Raw genomic sequence first — 16,263 nt, forward strand, 5'->3', positions numbered from 1 at the left:
ACTTATCTGATTTACATACCATTAAGCTATTTGTTATATTTATTTTTAACAAATACTTATAATTGAAAGTTTATGCATTATCAAGTGAAGACTCTAAGCAACTCTGCAATAACGGTATTCAAGGACTGATGAAAGTAAAATCAAGTTATCTTTACATGAAGTAAAGAAAGACTAGCCTCAAAAATGACAGATCATAGATCCTCTGCTGTTTCTGAATAATTGTTCAATCGTATAAACAATATCAAATTCATCTTCCCAAGTCATGAGTTACTGATCCCCTCCGCTCTACATAAACCCTGTTTATGTAAAACAGAGCGGATCAGAAATCCTTGACTTGGGAAGATGTATCAACTTAGGAAGGGAATACTTTCCACTGCATACCTCATTCATTGTCTTAACAAGAGGCCCATGGGCCACATTGCTCACCAGAGGAACAATAGACATAATGAAATCAAATTTATGGAGTCATATACAAAATAGATCCTGTAAAAAAAATGGTCCCCAGCTTTTCTGGCGAAATGTTCTTAAATTTTTGAAAAATACAGATTTTCATTGATTTTTAATTATCTTACTTAAAAGGACTTGGTCACGATTTGACTTAAAAAATTTTAATTGAATTAGTTTAAATTGATTTTACATGTCACTTTGTCCAAAAAATGGTAATTATCTACATTACATTTTTTTGTAAACAACTTAAAGATCGACTCGAGCTTTGTTTATATAACTACCAATTCTTACCTTTGTATCTCGCATGTAACTTGCCTTTAACATTCAATATTTGGGTCAATCATTTAAAATGCACGAGAAAACCATTTTATACATAAAAAATAAAAATAAAATGTTTGATCTTAAATCGTGTGCAAGTCCCTGTAAAAGAGGATGTGGCAATTCGTTTTAATAAATATGAATCTTCTTCGCCCAAGTTAAATTGAAATCGGCCCAATGGTTCTTGAGAATTAAGAAGTTGAAAACGTAAAAAAGTTACAGACAGACAGATGGAAAGATGGATGCTGGATAAAAAGTTATCAGAAAGCTCACTTGAGCTTTCAGGAGAATTTTTACCAAAACATAGTTACATAGTTAATTTTTATTTTGAATAATACTAACTTGGAATGTGTTGAACATAATTTTTAAACATAGGCATTTGAGTTGCATCTTTCATACGAGTCGACTGAAGTTGTAGGGATCATTCAATTTGAAAAGGTCTCAATGTTATAACTTGATTTAAAGTAATTACCTGGAAAAATATATGCCAATTAATGTAACAGGATGGAAGAAATAATTACGAACAAGATAGGGGTGCAAACCTGAGCCCCCTGAATCTCTTGTCAGATGGTCTACCAGCTGAGCTATCTGGCGCCAGTATTCGAACCGGTCTGACCATCACACTAACTGCAAATGTAATTGAAAATATAAACTCGAGAAAAAAATAATCAAATAAAATAGAGTTATCCCTCTTTCCAAAATATCCAAGTTTATTGAAACTCTGACTTAAATAGTTCATGGAGGGGAGGACTGCGGGTGCACAGTTTAATATGTGATCTACATCATAAGCTCATCTGAGATGAAAGCTCAAGTGAACTTTTCTGATCATGCACTTTTTGTCTGGCGTCTGTCTGTTTCTCTGTAAACTTTTCACATGTTTGTATTCATATCCAGAACCAGTGGGCCAATTTTAACCAAACTTTCCATAATTTATCATTGTGTCACAGGGTCGTAAAGAAATAACGATCGAAGACTTGGATTCGTGATTATATATTCTTTTATATGATATAGGGAAAAAAACCTAAAAAACACAGAAAACACATTCACAACACAACACACACACGTTGACGAAAGACAATTACATTAAATACTGAATTCTGATTACCCTCAGCGTTAGCAACACACTTGGCAACGGGTAACAAAACAAATTGTTACATGCGCGTAAATTATGCGCGTACGGTTCGCCGTAGAATACACTTCATTTCTATATAAAACAATAAAATGTTCTTTAAAATTAAAAAAAATCAGTATAATAAAATAAATAGTGCCTGTTATGGAAAGGTATCTGTTGAAATTGACATCCCTCGAAAACCATTGTCAACCTCCGCTTCGCACTATTTGTAGATTCAAATTCAACAAAATCATAATCATGAGAGTTTGCCATAGGGTGGGCCACTTTGGGGGAGGGGGTGTCAAGATTTACAAAGGAAAAGAATTTAGATTATTCTCAAAAACTCAAATGTTAATATATATGGAATGACGTATATGCGAGCGTTTTGAAACATTGTTGATTCTTTAAAATTGTTTAGAGTTTGGCCTCTGGACAATTCTTGGGACACAGTATTAGTTTAATGTTCGATAGGTTTTATGTATTATTTTATCTCATGGATATAAACAGCTATATTCTTCTGAAGAACCGCAATGCTGAATACGTGATTTGACTATATTAACACCAACCTGCTAAAAAAGACTCAATGATAAATATAAGAATTTCTGGAAGAAAAATTACAAAATCCTTTTATACAGGATTTATCTAAATTAAAAAATGCTTTCTTTTGTGATATGGTGATATGCGGGATATGAAGGTGGCGACGTTTTTACATGCGGGATATGAAGGTGGCGACGTTGCAGAAAAAATATATAACGCGCGTTATGTAACTTTTTTCGTCAATGATCTCTACCATTAAACCCGCATCATCAAAGAAAGTATTGTATCATTTATACATATATTTACATTTTTCTTGTAACAAATTGATAAACTGATTGTAAACAATATTAAGAAAAATTAACTAAATTACTGTTACTTTACATCATTACATTAACTGAAAGAAACAGCCAAATTGACTTCCATGGAAAATTTGAGTCTAGCATCATGATTATTTCGTGTAGTTCGTGATTTTTCTTTACCTGATAAACTTTACGACCAATCACTAAACGGTGCATGTACATTTCAGTCCTGTCAGTTTTTACAGAACTAGGATAATCATTGCAATTAATTTTTGTAATATATATTAAGGGAATCACACTTGGTGAATGTAAGTATTCTACCATAGTGCACTGATTGTTTAAGATTGATTTAGATTTCATTCAAAAAAAGCAACCAGTTTTTTTTCAAATTATACAGAGGATTGGCCATACTGCTGCACGTTCATATATGTAACTATATGGACTATTTTGTGAGTGTAATATCTCATTTAGCACTTTTTTCCAATCACTGGAAAATTGTATGCCATCTGGATCCAAATATTAGAAAATAAAACTAGTTTTTCCTCTATCTACATGTTCAACAATGACATACGTACACACAGTACCAGTACAGTGTGGGATTTGTTGAAGAGGTGGGGAAATGAGCTGGTTGTCTGGGTTTGGCAGGTTTTTAGAACTCCTTTTTGAAGTATTCTAGCTATACTTGCCATATCATAAAATCAATGAACAACCACAAAAACGGGTTTTTCTGCAGTTTGACTATAATTTTTTTTTGGAAAATATTGATCACCAAAGGTTCGGGGAGGGGTGACCCCCTCTTAATTTGCCAGAGCCAAAGAAAACTAATTAAATGTATTGCTTTTCATGCATGTCGCACTGGTCAAATGCTGCAGTATTTATCAGTTTTATATTGCCATATTAAAATAGGGGGGTACCTTAATTTACAACTTTCAGTTGAATATGAAAACCGAGTTCTTCCTCATTGCAAATATTGTAACAACAAAATAAAGTGTCTTACTGCCTAATCATACTTTATCCCCCCCCCCCCCCGACAACCATTAGTTTGGAGCCTAAAGCAATTGTATATATTTATCATTCATTTTCAGGTGTCATGCACATTAATATTTCCTCTTCCAGTGCGTGTTATTCAATTTTTAAAGAATATCTGTGATTAAAGTTGAATGCCAAAAACTGCTACTGGTTGAAAATAGCTAAGATCAAAATGTTTCGTAGATTTTTTAAATACAAGATTCACCTGTTGTACCAAAGTGATTCCAACTCCTTTGTTGACATTGAACCACCTACATTTTTAATTTAACACAAAAAACTACAAAGAACGAGTTCTCAACATTTTAATGTCATTTTCTTTCATTACAACATTTTAATCTTGAGTAATAATTGTCAAATCCCCATTTGTGACGTTCGTTCCCTCTCTGTCTTGCATAAGAACCAAATTTCTTTGTATACAAATTGTGAATGAAGTTCAAATGAATGAAGAAATGCCTAAATTTTCCTAGCTATAGACCTGTCAAATTTTATTTACGAACATTTTCTAGAAACCTGAATTGTTCTTAATTATTTCACAAAAATGATTTTTTTTTGAATTTCAAATTGTGTAACTTAATAAATGTAGCTCTTGGTGCAAGGAAAAAATAATGAACATTTGATGAAAACATAACAATGGAATTATTCTAAAAGTAGAAGAAGTGAAAGTCTTTGAACATACCCAGCAGCAACAACAATATTACAAGAAAATTGTGCCACAGTCGTCATTGAAATAAAACATCAAAAGAAAAGAAGAGTAGACTCACAAACTTACTGTGCTAATTACAAATCAAATACATGCGAGGGTTGCATAGTTTCACCCTTGATAAATCTTTACCTTCCCCCATCCCAAATGAAATATCTAATTTAAGAGTTTTAAATAAAGCTTTTCAAAAAGAAATTCTTTAAATCAGTATAACCTTGGCCAAAAGCGACAAGAAAGCTTTTCTTTTCTCATTTAAACTGTTTCAACTATGACGCTTTAAAAGTTACTGGTAAGTTTATACCAAAACAAAATATTAATATTCCATAAATAATGATATACACTCGTATTTCAATTTACAAATCAAGTGAAAAAATACTGAGATCATGTTATACACATATTTACTAAAAACAAAATTAAATTATGAGTAAGGGAAGATTTCTTAATATGACAGTAGCACTTACAAAATGAATCTATTTTTTCTAAATCGCTGCTAGTTGTACAGTTTTGAATAACATTCCACTTTTTTATGTTCAATTTTAAGGCAGTATTTATACAATCAATTAAACGAAAATTTTTAGTTAAAACTATATCAAACATTTTATATAATTGAAACAATATTTGTTTTTAAAAAATAAATTAAACACGAAAAATCTTGATTTTGTTTTAATGTGAATCTTTTTTTTGGGACAATCACACAACCTTATTTGGGAAATTAACCCATTTCCTTAAAACCCGAAAACCATGAAAATCATGACCTGAGGTGATGAAGCACTTGACATGTATATATACAGTGTACTCAGATGTGTAAGGTTTTTCTCAAGTCTTCAGCAGGTCAATTCAATTAATTGAGCTATATAATTTCTTTACAATGTTTACAACTATCTAAATGATGCTACTGTTGTAAATTATATCACAGCACTTGTCACATGTGAAACAGCCAATCAGACTGCTTATTATGTGTCATTCAATCAAAATAAGGCTAACAATCACATTCATCCAATCAAAAACACTGTAACAAGATCTGTCTGACAGTCTTGTTTGTAAGCCAAAAAGAACAAGATAACATTCATCAACAAACAATGGTATGGCTACATTCTCTCTTGGTATGAAACGCTTTACAAATGGACAAACTTTGAACAGATGATGTCAACTGGAATAATTATAAACAACAAAATATGAATAGTACAAGCAAACTATATGCTGATATAAGAATCCGACACGTTCATATTTTTTCCTCATCCAAATCTCTCTATATTTAAAGAGGTAGAAGATGCACATACCAGGCTTAGTTACTTATTAAAATGCCCAATATACATATACATTTCTCGTTTTACACTAAACAGTCTTAATCTGGAATTAAAAAAACCTTTTTCTAATTTGAACATATTTTAAATGCAATAAAGAAATGACCATATGCTTGAGTGCACATGTATCTAATTTTCTTGTGAAAAAATACGCTTTTTTTGGTGAGTATACATTTTAAATTTAAATGAATGAAGAGTTGCCATGTCAACTGCCAATCAAATCACAGACATTTCTGTTCCTTGGTGATGGTGTCTAGCGACTCGTTATAAAATCCAAGTAACGCTGGGAACAGAAAGCACAGTCCTGTAACTTCCTGTAATGCCTGATAAATAAATGATGCCGTTCTCTCCTGGCCTGAGCTGTTAGATGGTAAAGTTTCCAGATGATACCCCTCCCACCCCCTGCCTGATGACTGCTCCATCAGAACGGGGGAAACCCTTAAAGGGGATCATAGTATCCAAGTGACTGGCCTCTATTTGATAGAGATATTGGGGAGCCATGCATGGCCATCATCCAGTTTTTATTGGCATCGCTGGTTACATGTATAGTTTTTTTCCTTCGAACAATGGCCTCCATTGTAATCAGGATTTTTTTCGACACAAAATCACCTAAATAAGAAAAGAACTTCTTGTATACTATGATCGCTCGCTAATGTAAAATATTTGTTAATTTTTCAACATCTATCATATTATTCAATTACTTCATTTGAAATATTCATTGTCTTCAGTTTTACATTACATTTTCAATTGATACATTTTTACCAAGAATCTACATTGATCATGTTAATAAATAGCACCTAAAACAATCATCAAATTGTTTCAATATGAGATAATTCAAGATGTCTGACAGAGTCAAACACCAAACATACATCCTCTGTTCATAATCAACCAAAATCAGACGGTGAACCTGACCAAAAAACAGGAACAAATCATCAAAAGTCCATATCAACATCCCTACATACAACCCCGTCCAAACTAGATTCACTGCCATTTCAAGTTTCAATACTTAAAACATTGCCCTTCAGTACGAATGCCCTTGCGCAATATAGGGGATGCCTGGTACTAATTATGAACACTTCAAAGTGTTCAAAGCTCCCCGTTCTTTCAATTAACCATTAGATCTTCTTTAGATTTTCAGATACTGAGTATATGATATGTTTTATTCGTGTTATGAAAATCATTTAATAGAGAAATAATCCAAATTTTTATATCAAAAATTGTATATATTGCCATATCTGTGTAGAGAGTTTTTTCCTTTTAAGAGATTAAGAAAGTCTAAAAAAGATAAGAGTTTAGTGCATCTAAATATAATAGATTACTTCCCTTTTGATAGTCTTTTCTAACACCACTTACAGAGTGTCATTCTTTTTACAGGTCACCACCCCCTCAAACCAGCTCTCCTTAAACCAGATAAACTTTACAGGCATGTTAGAAAATAGAAATGCTAAGAACAGAACAAGACTAAAGAAAAAATACATGTATACAGTCACATTGTGTGACCAAACAACGGCTAGTTGCTTTAAGTAAATGTACTCTAAAGCATAAGTATCAAGTGATCTTTTTATTCAAAACCACAAACTTTCCGGAATTTGACCAATTTCTACTCATTTCATCTTTGATGTTAACCTTTAGTCCAAATTACTTGGGGTTTCATTTTGTTGATGTTGTTGTTGAGTTATGACTATAGTTAAAAGATATGGGGGGACAAAAATAGCCACCGTCCCTCGTTCTTTTACCCGAGTCTTATGCTGCAATGCCTGCTCTATTGTAATATCAAGGTAGTTAGATGTCGTCTCTGCAGCCAAATCCTGAAAAACGAAATAAAAAACAAAGTCATGTAAAGGTCCTTACTTCATCTTATCTGGCAAACCATTTGAACTGTGTACAGTATGTACTTCAGAAACTAGTAAATCAATTCATACATGTTGACTGTACTATCACCTATAGATAACTTAAATGTTAATCACATTGCAGTAGATGCCTCGATCACATGCACTCGGCACACCTCGGCCCATTCGTACCTCGTAGGTCACGGAATCGGCCGGTGTTTGCCGAATGGCCTCGATCTGGGAACTCTCTCTCTCTTTCTCTCTCTCTCTCTCTCTCTCTCTCTCTCTCTCTCTCTCTCTCAAACACATTCATTTTAGGTCTAAATTTGAAATTTTTACTTTAACATTAAAAAAAAGCTAAAATAGAAAAAAATAAACATGTTTATACATTTGTATCTATTTAAAAAAATATAAATTAAACCATGAGCTGCAAGGTTATAACAAATGGCATATATAAATAATTTAATTTGTAAAGATTTAAGGTTATAGTTAATATATATTTTCACATTGTTTACCCAGTCATAATGTTTTTAGAGTATGAATGATATATTATCATAGTTTACGACGCATTGCTTTCCAAATCAGAGATAAAGGGGGTGTCACCTAAAGCACGTGATGGTGACACTATACCAAAACGTCAAAATACAAGGATCACCTGTTGATTTGCACAGATTTGAAATCTGTTCATGAGGAAAAAGACCACACAAAGTAGTAGGTATTTATATTTAAATTATTATATTTAAATCTGCCGTTTAGTCCTTAAAGGTAGATAAAACCAAATTCTGCCTAAAAGTAGGAATGCGAACCAATTTACTTACAATTTCTAATTTAATTTTCTTCTACGTGAATTTAGTATAAAAAAAATTAACGTGGAAAACCGACATACGCTAAAATATATTGAAAATTTTTTTTTTTAGATTTCTTTTTTTTAAATCCCGGCAAGATGTCTATAAGCATGGACCTACGGCATAGTGCCCAGGATGTGTTACGGTGTGATCTCTGTGAGACCTCGGTCCCCCCTGCTGAGTGTTTGTACTGTGACATTTGCGAAATACATCTGTGTAGCCCATGTGTGGGGAAACATCTATCCAACAAATCCACAGAACACAAAGTGGTGTTGTTTGAAAAACGGAGATCTACTACGAAATGTCAAAAACACTCTTCAAAAATATGTGAACTTTACTGTGAACAATGCAACATTCCTATTTGTGTGCAGTGCGTTTCCTCTAAAGAACACAAATGTCATGAATTTATTGAAATTGTGGAAACACTAAAGAATAAAAAAGAAATCATACTCAAAGATTTACAAGGCCTTGAGAAGTTCATTTATCCTAAATATTTCGAGATTGCAGCTATTATCCCAAAACAGAAAGCTGATCTGAATAAAAACTCTCAGAATTTAAAAAAAGCTATTGACAAACATGGAGAAGACTTGCACAGAGAAATAGACACCATGATCAAGAAACTGAAATCAGATCTTGATGAAATGGACTCAAAATATCTGGCTGCACTAAATAAAGAGGAAGGTGAAATCACAGCCATCATTTCTGAAATCAAACAGATCATTGATGATCTGAAGAAGTTACTAAACTCAAATGATGTCAGTCTCGTCTCTGCCTACAAATCCAGAAATGCTGATTTCAGAAGATTGCCTCCTAAACTCATAGTTACCTTACCAAGTTTTAACCCTGAGAAAATGAACAAGGAACAGCTTTATCAACAGTTTGGTTCTTTGTCGGCATTGTCTATTATAATAGAAGAACATGGAAACACAATGGAGTTTCCCGATGCTGAGTCCTCTCTCCTGGACAGATCTCTAATTGATAAACCATGGATCATCACAGAAATAAAACATGAGTATGGGAATCCTAATCAATTAAGCTCTGTGGCATGCATATGTATGAGAAATGAAGATATTTTGATAACTTACGGAAGAAAAATAATGAGGCTGTACAAACTACAGGGAACACTAGTGAAGTCATTAGAAACCATGCCAGGAGAGTCGGCCCGGGACATATCAGTCACAATGAGTGGGGATCTAGTTTATATTAATGAAAATAAAAGAACTGTGAACATAGTGAAGAATACACAGATACAGACATTAATCAGACTACGGGGGTGGATACCTCGCAGTGTCTGTAGTACCTCCTCTGATGACCTCCTGGTTATCATGGTCAGTGAAGATAACAAACAAACAAAAGTTGCGCGTTACTCTGGATCCACAGAAAAACAAAGTATTCAATATAATAACAAAGGAGAACCTCTCTATTCATCTCGTATAAACATAAACTATAAACACATCTGCGAGAACAGGAACCGAGATATATGTGTGTCAGATGTTGGATTGCTTGCAGTAGTGGTGGTCAATCAGGCTGGGAAACTCCGGTTTACCTACACAAGTCTTTCTTCTACTACCAAGAGATCATTTGGTCCTCGCGGCATCACAACGGACAGCCAGTGTCGGATCCTGATAACAGACCGTAACAACGACTGTATCCACATCCTGGATCAGGACGGACAGTTTCTCCGCTACATTGACAACTGTGATTTACAGACTCCATGGGCCTTGTGTGTTGACACCCGAGGCAACCTCATTGTTGCAGAATCGGGAACGGGTAAAATAAAGACAATCAAGTATGTAAACAGCAATAAATAAAACGTATGTAAAACAGTGAGCAAAGGAGTGTAAAGTTAAACTAAATCTGTTACATGTATACACGACAAAAAATGACTGAAATAAATATGCATTGTTTTTGTAGATAAACTGACTGTATATGAACATATTGTTTGTGTAAATGAATCAATTCTTTTATCATATTCAATGAATGCTTTTAAAATCCAATTATCGTATTGTTGATTAAGTATTTAATGTGTTTATACATTTAATGTCTATGCATGTCTTCTGATGGAAATATGTTTGTTGATTTTAAAAAATGTGAATGTTTTTATTACAAGTATTATTTTTAGAAGAAAAATATTACCAAATTAAATCGATAAAATGTTTACCATTAACACATATTTGTGATTTAAGATGGTAAATGGGAGATCTGTCAGTATTAATGCAAACGAAAATACATTATAATTTTAAAAACTTTACTCGGTTTAGAATTCTTAAATTTAACAATATTTGACCAAAAGGTATGTTTTAAAACATTTTTGAAAGGTAAAAATTATAAAACTCCAAGCACAAATCACGACTTAAAGGTTCAAAGTTAAGGATCAAACCAATTACAATACGCTGGTAACGATTGTTGAAAAGAAAAAAATTATAAAACCATACCGAGTTCTATTACTTATTTTGATAGGAAGAACGTTACAATCTGGAGGTGTCCCATACTACCATAAAGATGTTTATTGATATATTATATAAAATGTATTTAAGAGAATACATTCATATAAATGAGAACTGTATACTTCATTGATAAAATGTTTGTAATATCATTTTATTAATATCTATTTCCAATAAACAATGAAATATACCAAAATGTAAGATTTTATATCTTTGATATTTTAAGGGTCCTTCACACACCTGGGAATAGTTCTGCATACAAGCCCATTTTGCTAAATTACTTGAAGATATGGATTTTTAGCAAGTGTTCGATTTGAAAATGACCACAAAAACTTTCAATTTTAGGGAGAATCAACTTTTTAAATTTTACCGCTCTTCATAAAAATGTAAAAACCCTGCAGTATTCCAATTCGGGACCTGCAGGTTGGTAGACGGAAGCTACACCCATTGCGCCACAGAGATAGTCCCCAAATATTTCTCAATGTGTTCAAATGGCCATGTTGTAACGTACTGTCATTTAAAGTAAAAGTCATCGGGTGTCGAGGATCCTTAACAAACAATACATTGCACTCAATTTTGTTAAAACATTGACATACAACGTAGTCCAACCAGTATGTTGAAACAGAATTTATTTATCTTCAAGTTTTAAGTGAAATACAATTTTGAATTTATTTTTTCCCAATTAAATCTATTTGAATATATTATAATAAAACTTTTTAAAAGCAAAATTTCTAACCATATTCAGTTTTTAATATATATAACAAAAAATAAGAAAAAAATATTGCCGGAAATGTTGGTGGTATTGAACCCGTAACATAAAAACACTAGATATATAAGGTTAGCTTATGCCAGATCCTCTAACCACTGAGCCATTTCAGACACAACAAAGTGGGCTTTTTAAATATTATGTGTGACTAATGCCACGAACTACCGGACTTGTATTATTTTTTTCAAAACGTTCAATTGTTGGGACACAAAATGATATTTTTACTGTATAGTGGGTCATCTCTCCACGTTTTTGTTGATTAAAATCGGCTTGTTTTCCAATAGATCTTGATTAGACTATGAGAAAAATATGGAGCACAGACCCACTCTATAAAAGAAAATGCCCTGAAGTTATAGAAATGACAGTATTTGCAGGTTTTGATACGTACACGCCTGTTTGAGTCAACATATTCCAAATATTGAACATACCTATAGGTTAAAAATCAAATATATATTGTTTTCAATGATTTAAAAAAAAACATCAGATTTATTGACACTTTAATTTTTCAGTAGCCTGCCCGACCGCGTATGGGCATTTTACACGCCTTATCCACCCATCTTCTTTGCATGTTATAGTAAAAACTACATCTTAGTATTTACAAATTTCATAACAAAGAGTACTTTTTGATATACTTTCATCCCCTTTAATTAAACGTGTCTCAAGCCACCTTTATTCTCTTATCCAAAGCAACAGAATGAAAAAAAACTACAAATACATTGAAAAACTATGCAATTTATTTCCACGTTTTACGGACAATAGTGAATACTTTATTTTATTTTAAAGTGCATCGGTGTTATAAAATCAATAGTTTTGAAAATGTTTTTGATTAAATATTTCAAACTTCTTTAACCATTATAATCTTTTCTACACTTAAACAAATTCAACTGATGTCGTACTACATACTTGATTCAAATTCTTTCATGACCCTGGAACATATTTTCTATAAAAATTCAGCAACAATAGAAAACAAATAGAAACATTTTCAACATTTTATTGTCATTTTCTTTTAGTTTTGAGTAATTCGAATCACCTGTGTACAAATTTAACCATAAAATAATACCATATACTAAAACATAATAAATGAAGGCTTACAACACGTTTTTGTTATAATGCAAAGCAAAGACATTGAACTAGAATGCTAGTCCACCTTTGCATACAGAGATTGATTTTAAAAAAAACAACCTGAAATATAAGAATAATTGTGTTCAAACACATACTGTATAGTATGCATTAATGCTTTATATATGTGGTGAGTAGATTTGACACTGGTAAGAAATGTGTATGGCGTCTGTTTCATTGTTTTGCTGATTCAGTTTATAGGAATACCAAAACACGCCAATAATCGGTTTTGCAGTCACGTTTGTGCGAATGTTTTACGTCATGTTTTAGGTCCAGTGTACAAAACTAAATTAAAACAAACATTATAATGGTAATCGACGACATCAATTCTGGCTTCTGTACGTTTTGACCGTGATTCTACAGACTTCGCGTAAATGGCAATACATAAGTGCTGTTTATAATAAAAAAATTTACCCTATGGTAACATACGAACTAATTCGTTTAAAACACTATTTCTGATCGATTGGTTTTACCATTTTAGCTACAATATATATTACGTCATGTTTTAGGTCCAGTGTACAAAACTAAATTAAAACAAACATTATAATGGTAATCGACGACATCAATTCTGGCTTCTGTACGTTTTGACCGTGATTCTACAGACTTCGCGTAAATGGCAATACATAAGTGCTGTTTATAATAAAAAAATTTACCCTATGGTAACATACGAACTAATTCGTTTAAAACACTATTTCTGATCGATTGGTTTTACCATTTTAGCTACAATATATATATATATATATATATATATATATATATATATATATATATATATATATATATATATATATATATATATATATATATATATATATATATATATATATATATATATATATATATATATATATATATATACACACCCGTAAGTGACCCGTGAGATAGTAAGGTAACCGTGTCATAAATTCGTAGATTTCAAAAATAGAATTTTTTGTGAAGCAGATTTGTTTCCTCAAATAATATCCTTATTATTGATTCCAATCAATTAAACTAAAAACATGTATACCTACCCCAAATGTTATGATATACTTGGGCCGATGCGAGTTCAAAATTTATAAAACCTGTGTTAAATCTTACATATACATCCTAGCAATGAATAAAAATATGAATAATATGAACTCGGATAAACCCGAAGCCTGACTAATGAATACAAATTTTTAACGAATTTTGAAAAGAAAAAACCCACACAATGGTACTCCAGGAAGGAGAATACATGTATATTGGTTAGTCTGGGTATTTTTTTTTAATTTTGTACATAACCACTACTTTTCCAACAAGCACGCTAATCGCTTTCAGTACTTTCAGTACTTTGATTCTAAAGGAGGCGTGAACTCAATCACGTGGTGGTAAAGTAAACATACAAAGATCGTCATGTTGATTTGTACAGATTTGTCATTTGTTCACGAAGAAGGAGGGCACAACATGTAGTAAGTATTTGTAGATAATTTATCGCAGAAAACTGTCGTTTGTTAAATATAACCCTAACATAATGATAAACGTACAAACTAAATGTTGCGTAACCAGGTCATAATCTAGGCCTAGAACACAGGGCACTTGTTTCGGCAATGAAGTTTGTTGAATAACCGATACTATAATAATACTTTTATTATGATAAAAAATGATACTATTAAACTACATACGAACTTTTATCACAAAATTAAGTGCATGTGGCCAAGAACGTGAACTGATTTACGTGCAACTCTACTGCAGTAAGATTTCATGATATTTTTCTTTGAATAAAAGAGTAAACTGCAATATACGGTTAAATAATTTTAACTTTTATTTTCTTCCAGATACTTATTCAAAATTCAATTAAGGTGTTTCAGCATGGACCCCAAGGGTAATTGGGCCCAAGATGTGTTACGGTGCCATCTGTGTGAGACTCCGGTCCCTCCTATGTACTGTGACATTTGTCATATACATCTATGTAAAGCCTGTGTGGGGGAGCATCTCGCAGACGAATCAACAGAACACAAAGTGGTACCATTCAAAAAGCGGGATTCAACTACGAAATGTCAAAACCATTCCTCAAAAATATGTGAACTTTTCTGTAAACAATGCGACATTCCTATTTGTGTAAAGTGTGCATCTTCTAAAGAACATAAAGGTCATGAATTTATTGATGTGGTGGAAACACTAGAAAACCAAAAAGAAATCATACTGAAAGATTTACAAGAAATAGAGAAATCCATCTATCCTAAATATCAGGAGATTGCATCTATCATCCCAGTTATGAAAGCTGATCTGAATGAAAACTCCAAGAAACTGACAAAAGCTATTGACAAACATGAAGAAGACTTGCGCAAAGAAATAGACACCATGATCAAAAAACTGAAATCAGATCTTGATGAAATGGACTCCAAATATCTGACTGTACTAAATAAACAGGAAAATGAAATCACCCGCACTATTTTTGAAATCAAACAGAGCATTGCTGATCTGAAGAAGTTACTAAACTCAAATGATGTCAGTCATATCTCTGCCTATAAATCCAGGAATGATGAATTTAGAAGATTGCCTCCTAAACTCACAGCTACCTTACCAAAATTTACCCCTGAGAAAATAAACAAAGAACAGCTTTATCAACAGTTTGGTTCTCTGTCAGCATTATCTATCAAAACAGAAGAACATGGCTACACAATGGATTCTCCTGATGCAGAGTCCTCTCCTCCAGACAGACCGCTCATTAATGTACCACGGGTCATCACAGAAATAATTTTTTTTTTTTGGACGTAATAATCCATTACGCCTTGTGTCATGTCAGAGTGATGAAGACGTTTGGACATGTTGTAATGACAATATGATGAGACTCTACAAACTGCAGGGTGAACTAATGAAGTCAGTCCAAACCAAGTCAGGGAACACTCCATACTACATAGCATTGACAAGGAGTGGGGATTTAGTTTATACAGATAAAGATGATAGAACTGTGAACATAGTGAAGAATACACATATACAGACAGTGATCAGTCTACGGGGGTGGAGACCTCTTAGTTTCTGTTGTACCTTTTCTGGTGACATCCTGGTTGTCGTAAACAGTAATAATGATAAACAAACAAAAGTTGTGCGTTACTTTGGCTCCATGGAGAAACAAAGTATTCAATACAATGACAAAGGACAACCTCTCTATTCAACAGGTTTCCCTAAATTCATCTGTGAAAACAGGAACCTAGATATATGTGTGTCAGATTATGACGCCCGTGCAGTAGTGGTGGTCAACCAGGCCGGGAAACTTCGCTTTACCTACACTGGTAATATCTCTAGTGCTACCTTGGGATGTCCATGCGACATCGCTACAGACAGCCAGAGTCACATCCTAATAGCAGACTGTGACAACCACCGTATCCTCACCTGGACCAGGACGGACAGTTCCTTCGCTTCATTGACAACTGTCATTTACAGGATCCATGGGGTTTATGTGTGGACACCAGGGACAACCTCTTTGTGACCGAGTTTTACTCGGGCAAAGTGAAAAAAATCCAATATAACAAATAAAAGATGTGTTGAAACCAATA

At 33.0% G+C, this 16,263-nt stretch overlaps 1 pseudogene; it reads left to right on the forward strand.

Annotated features, from left to right (window-relative positions):
• The first annotated feature begins 8,213 nt into the window (after positions 1 to 8,213).
• LOC128163311 (uncharacterized) lies at positions 8,214 to 16,243 on the forward strand (annotated as a pseudogene).
• The last annotated feature ends 20 nt before the right edge of the window (positions 16,244 to 16,263 follow it).

Source organism: Crassostrea angulata, chromosome 9, assembly GCF_025612915.1.
Source record: "Crassostrea angulata isolate pt1a10 chromosome 9, ASM2561291v2, whole genome shotgun sequence".
Taxonomy (NCBI): Eukaryota; Metazoa; Mollusca; class Bivalvia; order Ostreida; family Ostreidae; genus Magallana; species Magallana angulata.